This window comes from Falco naumanni, chromosome W, assembly GCF_017639655.2.
Source record: "Falco naumanni isolate bFalNau1 chromosome W, bFalNau1.pat, whole genome shotgun sequence".
Classification (NCBI taxonomy): Eukaryota; Metazoa; Chordata; class Aves; order Falconiformes; family Falconidae; genus Falco; species Falco naumanni.
The window spans coordinates 4,313,496-4,319,657 of NC_054079.1; the positions used below are offsets into that span (position 1 = coordinate 4,313,496).

Here is a 6,162-nt window from a genome sequence, read left to right on the forward strand (position 1 = left end):
GACCTGGGACCATAGGGATGCCTTGGACCCGTGGTGGTAGCTATAATCCTCTTTCCTTTTCTTTTTACTTTGTCTTTTCTTCACTTTCTGTCTACCTATCGCACACCGCTTTACGGGCAAACAATAAAATTGTGCTGTTTGATTGAAGCATAATCCCTTGGCGTGGTCCCCTTGATTTTTTGCGCTTCGAGATCATAGTAAACAAACTATCACGAGTCCACTGAGTGGACCATGACATTAAATTGGCATCACGGACAGGATCCTGAGAGACAGAGGGGTGCAGGTTGTGTGTGGTTTGTAACAGGGGAAAGACGTTTCGTTCCAGCTGCACCTGGCCCTACACCCAGCAGGGTGAGAGGTGTCCAGAAAGCAAGGGGGGCGACTCAAATTTCCCACATACCACACGGGCCTAGGACTTAGCACTCCAAACTCCATTTGAGGGCTCTGTCTGTTGGGATCCAACTAAAAGAAGAAGTGCAAAAGGGGGAAAGTGCCAAAAGGGGGAGCTGCCCTCGTGTTAATGAGAATTTGTCTGCTCTGCTCGGGAAAGTGAAGGGACAACCTTGTAGTAACTATAAGCTGCCTTCCCAAAGCGGATTTTTGTTCTCTTCAATCATTCGGGGAACAGAAGGGCGACACATCAGTGGCTGTGTGTTTGTAACTAAGTCTAGCCTCCCCAAAGTGGGTTTGGTCCCTTCATAGTGAGAATGGCCGAAAAGGCTGATAAACAAGATCCTTTGTTAATGAAAGATCGGGACATGTTTTACACATTTCTGGCAAAGTATGGGGCTCGACCCTCTGTACCCAGAGAAGATTGGGCTCAAGATAATTGGGCAAACTTGCAGAATGTAGTGGACCAAGTGACCTCTTTACAGACTGAAGATAAAGTTAGATCAGGTAAGGGCAAAACTATAGTCTGTGCCATTTTAGGAGCCAGCCTGGTCGCAGCAATCGAAGATCGCCTTAGAAAACATAGCAATGAAAACAAAATTATAGAATCCCTTGAAAATTTGGTGAAAGTTCTGCAAAAAGTGAATTATGACTTAGAATAACAATTAGAGGAAGAAAGGGAAGAAAACCGCTTGTTAAAAACCACTCTGAAGGCAAAATGCTCTAAAGACACTGAAGTCCTGAGTGTAATAGAGCTGGAAGTAGAGGAAAAGGGTATTTGACAAATAAACCCAATATACCCTCAGCAGGAGTTGGAAGAGGCGAGAAAACGTTTTGTGGAAAACCCTCAAGTGAGACCCTTAATTAAAACAGAATATACTTATCTGAATGAGGACGATGATGATCCTCACATTACAACCAAAGAGATACCATATACTGCCACTGAGCTAACCAAACTGAAAAGAGAGTATGGGCGCCTTCCTAAAGAATCCAAAACGGAGTACGTGTGGCGCGTATCCCTAACTGGGGGGGACCAAATTCAATTAAGTGAAAAGGAAGCTGGTGGCTATTGGGGTCACAGAGTTTTCTTGACAACAGGAGATAAACGTGCCCCATGGTCCCTAACCCAGCGAGCTGCTTATTGGGCTGGAGGATTGAACCCTTTGGACAGAGAGGATCCCCTGGCAATCACTGGCACAGCTGATCAATTGTTAGAAAGTGTACACAAAGCAGCCTGCTACAAATGATACATGAAAGAAAATTAATTCCCGGATGTGAATCCCTAATGATGCTGCCGGTGAATCCCAAAATCATGACCCCCTTGATAAGGGGACTTCCAGAGTCACTCAAACCTACGGGGGTTAGCCTTCAAAGGACCATCGTGTCGATGGGCCCTGTAGAAAGGCTGGAAGGTTTTATTAGAAGCCAGAGAAATGAAACACCGGATTCAGTTTCTTCCCACCATATGACCTCAGCATCAAGTAATAAAAGGATATGGACCTGGGGGCAAGTAGCACAAGAATTGATAGATTATAGTAGGAAATATGGTCCTGTAAAAATCCCGGAGGAAAAGTCGAGGGGTATCTGCCAAATAGAAGTTGAGGATTTGCCCCTCCCCACCAGTAAAACTGTAGCTGCCGCTGATGTCCTGAGAAAGGAGCATCCGCACCATAAAACAGGAAAGGGAGGACAGTCCATGACTCGACAACAGTGGTGGCTTTTGGGAATTAAAATGGGAGTCCCCAGGGATATAATGGATGGCTTACCCTTTGATAAATTGAGCAAGGTAGTTTTGAAGTGGCATAATCCAAAACAACCCTCTCATGCACAGGGCAGGAAAAAAATATCACCCGATACACCCTCAACTGCCCCCGCTGAGAAAGCTGTTTCCCATGAGCAGGGAAGCTAGAACCTCCATTCCCTGGTAGCGGGCGGGGGAATGGAGGATGGATTTATATCCGTCAGCTCACAAAAACTAAAGGAGGAGACATTAATCACAGCTATAGCTGGCCCTAAGCGTGCACCAGTGACCTTTCTCATCGATACCAGTGCACAGGTCTCTGCTCTGACAGAGGAAGATGCTGAAAGATGTGGGGTTTTTCCCTTGAAGCACCGTTTTTATGTTCTGAATGCCTTAGGGTCGACAGAAGTTATGAAAGCTGCCCCAGTAAAGTTGACTCTTCCAGGAGAGGAAGGTACGGATAATGGTGATTGGAGACATTCCAACAAATTTGTTAGGAATGGATGCCCTCAGGGGAAAGCAGTGGGAGGACTCTGAAGGGTTGTTGTGGACCTTTGGAACACCACAACTGCATGTCAGATTGCTTCAAACGGCACCCCCACTGCCGTTCAGCAGAGTAACTAATGTCAAACAATATCCCCTTCCCCTGGGAGTGAAGGAGGGCATTAAACCAGTCATGCAGGAATTGTGAGAACAGGGAGTGGTGATAAATACCCATTCCCCTTTTAATTCTCCAGTGTGGCCCTTAAGAAAACCTAATGGGAAGTGGCAGCTCACAGTAGATTTTCAGAGACTGAATGCTAACACCCATCCTTTAACTGTCTCATTTAACTGCCACAGTCCCTAATCTGGCTGAGTTGGTAACAGTAATTCAGGAAAAAACCCATCCAATCATGGCAACAATAGATGTTAAAGACATGTTTTTTATGATACCTTTGGGACCAGAAGATAGAGAACGTTTTGCTTTCACGTGGGAAGGGCAAAAATTTACTTTCATCCGCCTTCCCCAAGGGTATAAACACTCTCCCACACTGGCTCATCATGCTTTAGCCCAGGAGCTGGAAAAAATACCAAAACCCAAAGGCATAGCTGTTTATCAGTATATTGATGATATTCTTGTGGGAGGAGATGAAATAGAGGGTGTGGGAGCAACTCAACAGAACATAATTTCACATTTGGAAAATTTGGGTTTGCAGATCCCTCCAGAAAAGGTTCAAAAGCCCTTGCAAGAAGTGAAATTCCTAGGAATCTGGTGGAAAGGGGGAATTACATGCATCCCACCAGACACCCTTGCTTCCTTAGAACAGATCAAAATGCCTGAGTCGAAAAAGGATCTGCAACATGTCTTAGGATTATTGGTGTTCTGGAGAAAACACATCCCGGACTTTTCTATCATTGCCAGACCTCTTCATGATTTGCTAAAAAAAGGGATCAAATGAGAATGGACTGCTTCTCAGGAAGAGGCTATGCAATTGTTAATTTTTGAAGCAACAGCACACCAAGCTCTTGGCCCTATCCACCCTACAGACCCTTTCCAGGTGGAGTGGGGGTTTGCTTTATCAGGACTGTCAGTTCACATATGGCAGCGGGGCCCTGAGGGCCCAACCCGGCCTGTGGGATTTTACTCCCATGGCTTTAGGGATGCTGAGAGAAGATACACTGTTTGGGGGAAAGATTTGTTTGTGGTTAGCTTGGCTCTCATAGAAATAGAAAAAATTGTATGACAACAGCCCATTATATTGAGAGGCCCATTTAAAGTTATAAAAACAGTCACTACTGGGACCCCTCCCCCTGATGGGGTGGCCCAGAAAGCCTCAGCACGAAAGTGGTATGCTCAGATTGAACACTATTGTAACACTTTCTCTGTATCTGAAGGAGCTTTAAAAAAACTAGCTATACAAGAAGTAGAGAGCCTGGACGAGGGCCAAAATAAACCTGCCTCAGTCATTCAGGTGGCCCCTCCTTTTCCCTGTGAACAGTCAGTTAGTGCTTGGTTTACTGATGCTTCTGCCAAACGAGAAGGAAAAGTGTGGAAATGCTGAGCAGTAGCGCTCCATACCTCTTCCGATGAACAAATTATAACGGAGGGAGAGGGTAGTGCACAAGTTGGTGAATTAATTGCAGTATGGAGTGTTTTTCAACGTGAAGCACAAACTACTTCTCCTGTTTACATTTATACTGATTCTTATGCTGCGTTTAAGGGATGTACCGAATGGCTTCCTTTCTGGGAGCAAAATGAATGGCAGGTTAATAAGATTCCAGTATGGCAAAAGGAAAAATGGCAAGACATCTTAAGTATTGCTAGCTGAGGGAACTTTGCTGTAGGTTGGGTAGCTTCTCATCAGATAGATGGGGGGTCAGCAGGAGAATGGAATAACCGGGCTGGTGAGTTAGCAAGGCTAGCTCCTGTACAGAAGGACCAGATTTCAGAAGACTGGGAATGCCTGTTAGAATGGTTGCATGTAAAACGCAAACACACAGGAGCTAAAGATCTGTACCGTGAAGCCCTTGCCCGAGGCTGGCCCATCACCAGAGAAATGTGTAAAACCTGTATATCAGCCTGCAAACAATGTTGAAGACTTGAAAGGCACCCTTTAGAGGATGACCCTCTGCATTTAAGGGAAGGTAAAGGCTTGTGGGATGCCTGGCAGGTGGATTATATTGGCCCCTTTAAGAGATTGGGAGGAAAACATTTTGTGCTGGTGGGAGTGGAAATAACATCAGGACTAGTCCAAGCAGAAGCCTTTAACAGGACTACGGGGGAGAACACTGTGAAAGCGCTGCATGAATGGTTTGGAACTTTTCCAAAGCCACAAGAAATACAATCTGATAACGGTTCCCACTTTACCGCCAGAATTGTACAGGACTGGGCACGAAGCAAAGGGATTAACTAGGTGTTTCATACCTCATATTATCCACAAGCTAATGGAATTGTAGAAAGGACCAATGGTCTCTTAAAACGACTTTTGAAACCTCATGAGGGAAATTGGGATGTCCGCTTGTGGGAAGCTGTTAAAGGTGTAAATGATAGATGGGGGGTAAACGGATGCCCCAAAATAACTGCTTTTTGCCCAACGGCTCCTTTCTTGGTTCCCTCATTAAAGGGACTAAATGATTCAAAGAACCCAGCTCACTTCCCAGGACAACCCGTTCTGGTGCACTTCCTACTGTGGGAAACGTACCACTGGTACTGAAAACCCCACTGAATGCATGTGCTTGGGTAGCCTCTTGTTCCTTGGGAAAGGAACATAAGATAAATACCCACTGGATAATACCATCATTTTAACTCTTTTTGCCTCAGGGAGGCAAGCTCTGTTGTTTTATTTTTACAGGAGAACTCCGAGGGATACCTTCTGGGAGGCCATGGAAACTGAACTCTTAAAACCCCGACTCAAAGAAAGGCATTTTTGATCATAACAGATTTTATATGTGTGTATGGGGGGAGGGATGTTTAGATTCTTAGAATGATTAATAGTGGGCTTGGACCATTTGTGCTTTTTTGTATCCTCTCTCTTGCCTACAACCAAGAGCCTGATAACTGGCCTTGGAATCATGCCCAGAAAAAGCACACTGGAATAATGGAAAGTGTAGATTCAAAGACAGAACTAGCTATGGTGATTTTTTCTGAAAATGAGGTGTACCAAAGGAATCAGTGGGATCGGGATGATGTGGACAAAGTTGCCCGATTGTGGGGGAAATTAGGAAATAAGATAAAAGTAGGGTGTCAAATATATAATGAAAGGGATAAAATTAAAATTTCGGGAAACACCCTGATTAATGTCAGAAAGGTAGGTAAAGAATTTACCCTTCTAAATACGACCATGTACTTTAATTCATGGGAATGTTGGCACAATTTTACCTTAACCGAGCCCATCTTTATAGTATGCCTAGGACAGGAATCCCCAACAACAGCTCTGACTTGTAAGATTAAAATAACAATCATGCTAACCACTATTCCTCCCACCACCACAGTTATAACGACCCCATTAACGCTTGATCCAAAAATAGCTAAACTCAATCAAAACATTTTT

At 44.6% G+C, this 6,162-nt stretch overlaps 1 pseudogene; it reads left to right on the forward strand.

Annotated features, from left to right (window-relative positions):
* Positions 1-395: 395 nt before the first annotated feature.
* Positions 396-5,333, forward strand: LOC121080708 (annotated as a pseudogene).
* Positions 5,334-6,162: the final 829 nt, after the last annotated feature.